This window comes from Haematobia irritans, chromosome 1 (genome assembly GCF_050003625.1).
Source record: "Haematobia irritans isolate KBUSLIRL chromosome 1, ASM5000362v1, whole genome shotgun sequence".
Lineage (NCBI taxonomy): Eukaryota > Metazoa > Arthropoda > Insecta > Diptera > Muscidae > Haematobia > Haematobia irritans.
The window spans coordinates 247,727,707-247,737,178 of record NC_134397.1 but is presented as its reverse complement, the minus strand read 5'-3'; the positions used below and the strand labels follow the sequence as shown (position 1 = coordinate 247,737,178).

Sequence of the window (9,472 nt, the reverse complement as noted above, 5' to 3'; positions counted from 1 at the left end):
TTCCTTCTAATCAAAGGAAGCTTGGAATAAATTTGCTCTAAATTTGTAGAAAAGTTCAAAATTGATACTCATACATTCAACGCCACGATTTTTAAGCGAAGTAAGTAAGGGGCCAAAATTTCGATATGCACTTTTTCCTTATTTGCCCCTCCACCCCACACACACACACACTCGCACCTTCATATGTGGACGAACTCTTGTTAAGCCGTACTTTGCTTGGCCTTTATCTCACGTTCTTCCTGTAGAAGAAACTTCACATTTCGGTACTTCGGTCGTCTTGCTCCACTTTGTCATCATGTTTGGAACAGTACCACAAATGGTTATACCCTTTGCGGTGGTTGTATGCATGAGTTCTTCTATCGTCTATTTGAGGTTTTCCAAAGCATGTAATATATTCCCCTTCAACACTCATGGACACACTTTGGATATGTCTATCGGTGTGTGTGTAAGATGGTCCTTGCAAATAAACTTGTATACGTGTGTGTGTGTAGGTATGACGTCCTAGTAACATATCTAAAGCCCATGGTATGAAACATTGTGAGTTCAAACTAAATATATTCATAGAATATGACATATGCATCGTTGGAACCTAGACGTCTTTAATTTTTCCCTAGCCACTATAATGCACTGTGGACTTTTTCTCCACAAAATGGAAAAGTACAAATTTCCGACATTTTAAAAATTTGTAGAAATCGAATATCCACTTTTGCCAATAATTTAAAGTCGAATTTTTCTACACTTAAAAAGGTCGATGTTTATCATAGTCGACTTACATATTTTGCGATTGTTCAAAAAATCGACGTTCAAATCGAACGAATTTTCAAATGTTGTCAAAATAGATAATTTTACGATTTGGTAATTGAATAATACGATTTTTGCACAATTTTAAAAATCGACCTTGGACTTTTCGACAATTTAAAAATTTTGGGTATATTTGAAAATAATTGATTTTTTTTTTTTTCAGATATGAAAAATTGGAACTTCGACTTTGGACTTTTCGACAATTTAAAAATTTTTGGGTATAACCGAATTTCCACTTTATCGATAATTGTAAAGTCGACTTTCGAGTCGACATCCGAGCTCGATATTAAATGGACTGACAACTCTGAATGTTGATCCAGCTATACTTAGGCTGTTAGACGAACTTCTAAGGAAGAGACGCATTTCAGCCACACTAGGACAAGCAAACATACAAAGGTATGTGAACAGAGGCACTCCTCTAGGAGGAGTTCTATCACCTCTTCTTTGGAATGTTGCTATAAACGACATTCTGGTTTCCCTAGAAAAAGAAAGGATACAAGTGGTGGCATACGCAGATGATGTGGCGCTAGCAGTCAGGGGAAAATTCCCATCCACAGTTATACAGAGAACTCTCCGGATGACTGAGAAATGGGCGAAAGATAATGGTCTTGGGGTAAATCCTTCAAAGACAGAACTAGTCATGTACTGCAAAGATCGCAAAACTCCCACGGTTAGGCCCATTTCCTTAGGGGGTATTGAAATTCCCTTTAGTGAGTGTGCAAAATACCTTGGCGTTATTTTGGGACAGGAAGCTGAACTTTAAGCTTAATATTAAAGAAAGGGCGAGGAAAGCAACGGTAGCTTTATACTAGTGCAAAAAGGCAATAGGGAATAAGTGGGGACTAAAACCAAAAATTGTGCATTGGCTATACCCGGCAGTGGTTAGACCTATCATGATATATGGTGTTGTAGTCTGGTGGCCGGCACTTCATCATTCAACAAGTTTAGACAAAGTTCAGCGTATGGCGTGCTTGTGTATCTCAGGTTCATTCAGCAAGACAGGAACAAATTCCCTTAATGTCATACTGCATCTATTGCCTTTAGACATTTTGGCCAAACAGTCAGCTGCAACAACGGCTGTGCGGTTTCGCGAGCTATTGCTGTGGTCGGAAAAAGTTACGGTAACAGTTCGGTCCTCAAAATAATGCCAGATGTGCCTAACGTAGTGGATTACACTTTGGCGAGACCACTTTTCGACAAAAGGTTTGAGACTCTAATTTCCAACAGTGAGGCGTGGTGTACACGGACCCCGGGGAATAAAAGATATATAGATTTCTACACTGATGGCTCCAAATTGGATGGCCAAGTGGGTTTCGGAGTATATTCTAAAGATCTGGAACTTCGAATAGCGAAAAGATTACCTGATCATTGTAGCGTTTTTCAGGCTGAAATATTGGCAATAAGAGAAGTGGTGAATTGGCTGAGAAGTAATGCTCCAAGCAATATTGACATTAATATATACTCAGACAGTCAACCTGCAATAAAATCCTTGGACTCTGTGTTCCTCAACTCGAAAACGGCCATCGACTGCCGCAAATCTCTCAATGAGATGGCTGAGCAGCACAATATTCACCTAATATGGGTGCCTGGCCATAGGAACATACCGGGGAACTGCGAAGCAGATGAGCTAGCAAGGCTAGGAACTATCTTACATATTCCAGGGGAACTAGAATCTGTTGGTATGCCTCTGGCTACCTGCAAGCTCTTACTGCGTGAGAAGGCTGTCATGATGGCAAATGTTCGATGGGAGAATTGCAAGGGCTGTAACGACACCAAGCAAATATGGCCCCATTTAAATTTAAACCGCACACTAGATATGCTAGTTTTCTCGAGACGCCAGATATCACTCCTGATATCTGCTATAACGGGTCGCTGCCTGATAGGCGATTTTGCAAAAACTGTTGGTGCGAAGTATAATGACTATTGTATGAGCTGTCATGATGCGGAGGAAAAGGAATAAAAAAAACACCTCTTGTGTGAGTGTTCTGCATTTTGTGTAAGGCGTAAGCAAATATTAGGGGCATATAGCTTCAGATTACTGGCGGATCTGGAAAACGTTAACTTAAGCAGTCTGCTGATGTTTTTGGAACAATCTGGTTGGTTCAACAGAAGAAAATAATCGAGAAGGTTCAGCGGTTAAAACTAGAAGTGCCCATATGTAATAGGTACTTTTAGTTAATGTGGTATCACAATGGACTGAATAGTCTAAGTGAGCCTGAATCTTAATCGGGCTGCCACTTTAACCTAACCTTAACCTAACCTAAAGTCGACTTTTTGATATTTTCTCTAAATAAAAAAAAACAAGTATATACGGCCGTAAGTTCGGCCAAGCCGAATCTTATGTACCCTCCACCATGGATTACGTAGAAACTTCTACGAAAGACTGTCATCGACAATCGAACATCGTTTTCTAAATTGTGAGTTAGTCCATACATGGTATATAAAGGGTGATTCTTTTGAGGTTAGGATTTTCATGCATTAGTATTTGACAGATCACGTGGGATTTCAACATGGTGTCAAAGAGAAAGATGCTCAGTATGCTTTGACATTTCATCACGAATAGCCGAACGATCTGCCACAACGTCGAATTTTCAGTGAATGGGCCCTAGAAAAGTTGGCAGAAAATCCGCTTTTTTATCGACAAATTTTGTTCAGCGATGAGGCTCATTTCTGGTTGAATGGCTACGTAAATAAGCAAAATTGCCGCATTTGGAGTGAAGAGCAACCAGAAGCCGTTCAAGAACTGCCCATGCATCCCGAAAAATGCACTGTTTGGTGTGGTTTGTACGCTGGTGGAATCATTGGACCGTATTTTTTCAAAGATGCTGTTGGACGCAACGTTACGGTGAATGGCGATCGCTATCGTTCGATGCTAACAAACTTTTTGTTGCCAAAAATGGAAGAACTGAACTTGGTTGACATGTGGTTTCAACAAGATGGCGCTACATGCCACACAGCTCGCGATTCTATGGCCATTTTGAGGGAAAACTTCGGAGAACAATTCATCTCAAGAAATGGACCGGTAAGTTGGCCACCAAGATCATGCGATTTGACGCCTTTAGACTATTTTTTGTGGGGCTACGTCAAGTCTAAAGTCTACAGAAATAAGCCAGCAACTATTCCAGCTTTGGAAGACAACATTTCCGAAGAAATTCGGGCTATTCCGGCCGAAATGCTCGAAAAAGTTGCCCAAAATTGGACTTTCCGAATGGACCACCTAAGACGCAGCCGCGGTCAACATTTAAATGAAATTATCTTCAAAAAGTAAATGTCATGGACCAATCTAACGTTTCAAATAAAGAACCGATGAGATTTTGCAAATTTTATGCGTTTTTTTTTTTTTTAAAGTTATCAAGCTCTTAACAAATCACCCTTTATTAGACAAAAAAAGGTACGTATATGTAAGTCTACAAATAATTACGAATCGATATGGACTTTTGCACGGTACGTAGAGAGCCAGAATTGAAATATGGGGGTCGCTTATATGTGGGCTATATACAATTATAAACTTGATATGGACCATTTTTTGTGTGATTAGGGGTCGATTTATGTGAGGGCTATATATAACCATAGACCGATTTAGTTAGGCATTATTGTTGACGGCCATATACTAGCACAATAAACCAAATTTCAACTGACTCGGATGAAATTTGCTCCTCCAAGTGGCTCCAAAACCAAATCTGGGGATCGTTTTATATGGGGGCTATATATGACTATGGACTGATATGGACCACTTTTGGCATGGTTGTTAAATATCATATAGTACCACCACGTACCACATTTAACCAGATCGGATGAATTTTGCTTCTCCAAAAGGCACCGGGGGTCAAATCTGGGGATCGGTTTATATGGGGGCTATGGACGGATGTGAACCAATTCCTGCATGGTTGTTGGATAACATATACTAACATCACTTACCAAATTTCAACAGAATCGGATGAATTTTGCTCTTCCAAGGGGCTCCGGAGGTCAAATCTGGGGATCGGTTTATATGGGGGCTATATATAATTATGGACCGATGTGAACCAATTTTTGTATGGTCATTAGAGACCATATACTAACATAATGTACCAAATTTCAGCCGGATCGGATGAAATTTGCTTCGGTTTATATGGGGGCTATATATAATTATGGACTGATGTGGACCAATTTTTGCATGGTTGTTAGAGATCATATGCTGACACCATGTACAAAATTGCCGGATCGGATGAAATTTGCTTCCCTTAGAGGCTCCTCAAGCCAAATCTAGGGATCGGTTTATATGGGGGCTATATATAATTATGGACCGATGTGGACCAATTTTTGCATGGTTGTTAGAGATCATATGCTGACATCATGTACAACATTTCAGCCTTCTCTTAGAGGATCGGCAAGCCAAATCTGGGGATCCGTTTATATGGGGGCTATACGTAAAAGTGGACCGATATAGTCCATTTGAAATACCGTCCGACCTACATCAATAACAACTACTTGTGCCAAGTTTCAAGTCGATTGCTTGTTTCGTTCGGAAGTTAGCGTGATTTCAATAGACGGATGGACGGACATGCTCAGATCGACTCAGAATTTTACCACGACCGACAATATGTATACTTTATGGGGTCTTAGAGCAATATTTCGATGTGTTACAAACGGAATGACAAAGTTAATATACCGCCATCCTATGGTGGAGGGTATAAACGAGTTTCTCGAAACCCAAGAAGTAATGGACCGATACGCCTCATTTTCGCCACACCTATTTGTGATCCTATAATACCTCTAGATTTCAAACTTCAGGCAAATCCGATTTGGGCCTATACCAAAACCTGGACCAATAGACACCATTTTTGGCACAACTATTTATGGTCCTCTAATACCTCTATATATCCAATTTCAGGCAAATCGGATAGAAAAAACTGTTTCCAAAAGCCCAAGACCTCAAATCGGGGGGGTCGGTTTATATGGGGGCTGTATCAAAACATGGACCGATAGGCACCATTTTCGGCACACTTTTTGGTGGTCCCAAAAAACCTCCAGATTTCCAATTTCAGGTAAATTGGATAAAAAACTACGGTTTCTATAAGCCCAAGACCCCAAATCGGGAGGTCGGTTTATATGGGGACTATATCAAAACTTGTAACGATATAGCCCATCTTCGAACTTGACCTGCCTGCGAACAAAAAACGAATCTGTGCCAAATTTCAGGACGATAGCGCCATCACGCCTTCAATCGTGATTACAACAGACAGACGGACATGGTTGGTCTTAGAATTTCTGATCAAGAACATATGTAACAGGTTGGCTGATAAGTCCCCGGTCTGACACATAGATGGCGTCGTTAGTATTAAATGCATATTATTTTTATATACACACAAAAAATTATCACCAATTTTTTTTTCAATTAAACACTTAATTGAATTTGGAAACGGATTCAATTAATATGTTAATTGATTCAATTAATTATTTAATCAAATCCGAATCAAAACCAATTAAAAAAATGATTGATATTTGTTACGTTTCCAATTAAAATATTAATTGATTCAATCAATTTGTTAATCAATTCGGAAATAATTTTCAATTACAAACGTGATTGAAATTTTTTCCGTTTCCAATTACACATGTGATTGATCCAATCACCTTTGTGACTGAAACTGAATAATTTTGAGAAATGGAAAGAGCGAAAAGAGAACAAGAGAATAGGTATTTATTCAACAATGTATGATGGAGAGATCAGTCTGTGGAAGTAACTCGTAACGAACGGTTGGGTTTTTGTTTTTCGCGTAAATTGAAAAACATGATTGGCGACATTCTGTCCGCTGCATTCAAAATGTGTGCATAAATATTTTGAACGCAACAACAAATCATAGCAAAGGGTTGAAATAAATAAAGTGTGCAACAACAAACGGCCACGTGGTAAAGGTTTGAAAAAATATAAAGGGTGATTTGTTAAGAGCTTGATAACTTTTTAAAAAAAAAAACGCATAAAATTTGCAAAATCTCATCGGTTCTTTATTTGAAACGTTAGATTGGTCCATGACATTTACTTTTTGAAGATAATTTCATTTAAATGTTGACCGCGGCTGCGTCTTAGGTGGTCCATTCGGAAATTCCAATTTTGGGCAACTTTTTCGAGCATTTCGGCCGGAATAGCCCGAATTTCTTCGGAAATGTTGTCTTCCAAAGCTGGAATAGTTGCTGGCTTATTTCTGTAGACTTTAGACTTGACGTAGCCCCACAAAAAATAGTCTAAAGGCGTCAAATCGCATGATCTTGGTGGCCAACTTACCGGTCCATTTCTTGAGATGAATTGTTCTCCGAAGTTTTCCCTCAAAATGGCCATAGAATCGCGAGCTGTGTGGCATGTAGCGCCATCTTGTTGAAACCACATGTCAACCAAGTTCAGTTCTTCCATTTTTGGCAACAAAAAGTTTGTTAGCATCGAACGATAGCGATCGCCATTCACCGTAACGTTGCGTCCAACAGCATCTTTGAAAAAATACGGTCCAATGATTCCACCAGCGTACAAACCACACCAAACAGTGCATTTTTCGGGATGCATGGGCAGTTCTTGAACGGCTTCTGGTTGCTCTTCACTCCAAATGCGGCAATTTTGCTTATTTACGTAGCCATTCAACCAGAAATGAGCCTCATCGCTGAACAAAATTTGTCGGACGTAAAGCGCGAAACACATTTCGAACCGAACACTGATTTTGGTAATAAAATTCAATGATTTGCAAGCGTTGCTCGTTAGTAAGTCTATTCATGATGAAATGTCAAAGCATACTGAGCATCTTTCTCTTTGACACCATGTCTGAAATCCCACGTGATCTGTCAAGTACTAATGCATGAAAATCCTAACCTCAAAAGAATCACCCTTTATGAGAGAACGCATTTGAAATTACCTGCGTTTGTGGTATTGTAAAAATGGAAAACAATCTACGTTTATTGAAGGTAAGAAATTGTGAAATGTGAATACCGTTTTCCATTGAAGCCTTTTTACATTAAACGGACTAAAATAATATATTTTTTATTCATTTCTTTTAGTGACCAATTTTATTTCGTAAAATTGACCAATCAATCCCATCAACTCCATCATTTTATCAAATATATAAGAATATGTTTGCAATAAAACAAGTGGGTATTGATCTTTTAAAATTATAAATTTTTTTCACTATTAGTTTTCTTAAAGCCAAGAGCGGTATGGGTTTGTTGGAAGATTCACCTTGAAGTTGCGAAGTGGCGTTGGCATTAAATTGCATTTTTGTTTTACCTGCCTTTTTCAGTTTGAACCAAGTAGAGAGCAGTATATCTGGTATATAAACTAATGAGCTGAATTATGTAATGGTAAAAAAGTTCTTTCTTTTGGATTTAAAAATATTAAAAATATCCGAAAATAATAAAAATATGTATTTTCCATTTATATTTTTTCTATTTCCAGAATTTGCAAAGTATCATCAATATAATACCAAATATTGCATTGCTTTCCCATTAATTTTGTCTTCGATTGGTTCAAATTTTAATAGACGATTTCATTGCGTGGAAATTTTGGAAAGGAATTGTTACCAAAATTAAATTACCGAGCTCACCTTTAATGCTAAAATACTGCAACTGCAAAAGAAGATTATAAATCTGCAACCTGGAACTAAGAATTGAACTTGATATTCTATGCAGGTGATGTTTAACAAAATTAATTTTTAGTTGAACAAAATTAAATTCGAATTATTCTGTTTACTTTCAGAAAAACTAATTTAGCTTACAGGCTGCTGATTTATTGGAAATTTAGGCGCATTTACATATTAGAAGGAACATGCTGACATGGTTATTATAAGAAGATAATGATTTATATAATTTATTTTTTCACCCTATAGTTGTTATTGATAATAATTGTATTTGTAAGTTATGTTAGAACAAAACAAAAATGACAAGAACCAAATTTATTTGTCTATTTCATAATTCAAAAAATAATAATATATTAAATATGTTTTATAAGAAACACATTTTCTTTTATTTCAAATAAAACTAAATACGATTTTGGGGTCGCAATATATAAATTTTTTGATTGAAATTTATAGCCAATTTCAATTAATTATTTAATTGAATGAATCAAATAGTTGATTGATTTTTGTCGCGAAATTAATTAAAATTTTAAATGATTCAATTAAAACTGTGATTGAATTTTATGTTAAAAATCAATCACGTTTTTAATTGATTCAATCACACAATTAATTGATTCCGTGACAAAAGTCAATTAAATTTTTAATTGAAAATCGTGTTGGTTTTCAATCAAAATGTGTGATTGATACTATCATTTTCGTGATTGAAGACATTTCAATTAAAAAAATGATTGAATCCGCGATTTTCGTGATTGAAATCAAAAACAAATTTTTTGTGTGTACTATCATTTTCGTGACTGAAGACATTTCAATTAAAAAATTAATTGGATCAATTAATTTGGTGATTGAATCAGAAAAAAAATTTTTTGTGTGTGTGAAAAAAATGAAAAAAGGAATTTCGTGTTTTGATCAAATACTGTTTTCTGAAGGGAAAAAAATATGGTGGAAGCAAAAACTTGGCTTGATAATAAGTTTCCGGACTCTGCCCCAGAGAAATCAATAATAATTGATTGGTATGCAAAATTCAAGCGTGGTGAAATGAGCACGGAGAACGGTGAACGCAGTGGACGCCCGAAAGAGGT

At 37.1% G+C, this 9,472-nt stretch overlaps 1 long non-coding RNA gene across 1 annotated transcript; it reads left to right on the top strand.

Annotated features, from left to right (window-relative positions):
- The first annotated feature begins 7,968 nt into the window (after positions 1-7,968).
- On the top strand, positions 7,969-8,770 carry LOC142219610 (uncharacterized). The gene is made up of 3 exons (XR_012717663.1): positions 7,969-8,121; positions 8,216-8,448; positions 8,516-8,770. It is a non-coding gene; the product is annotated as an uncharacterized LOC142219610 (long non-coding RNA).
- The last annotated feature ends 702 nt before the right edge of the window (positions 8,771-9,472 follow it).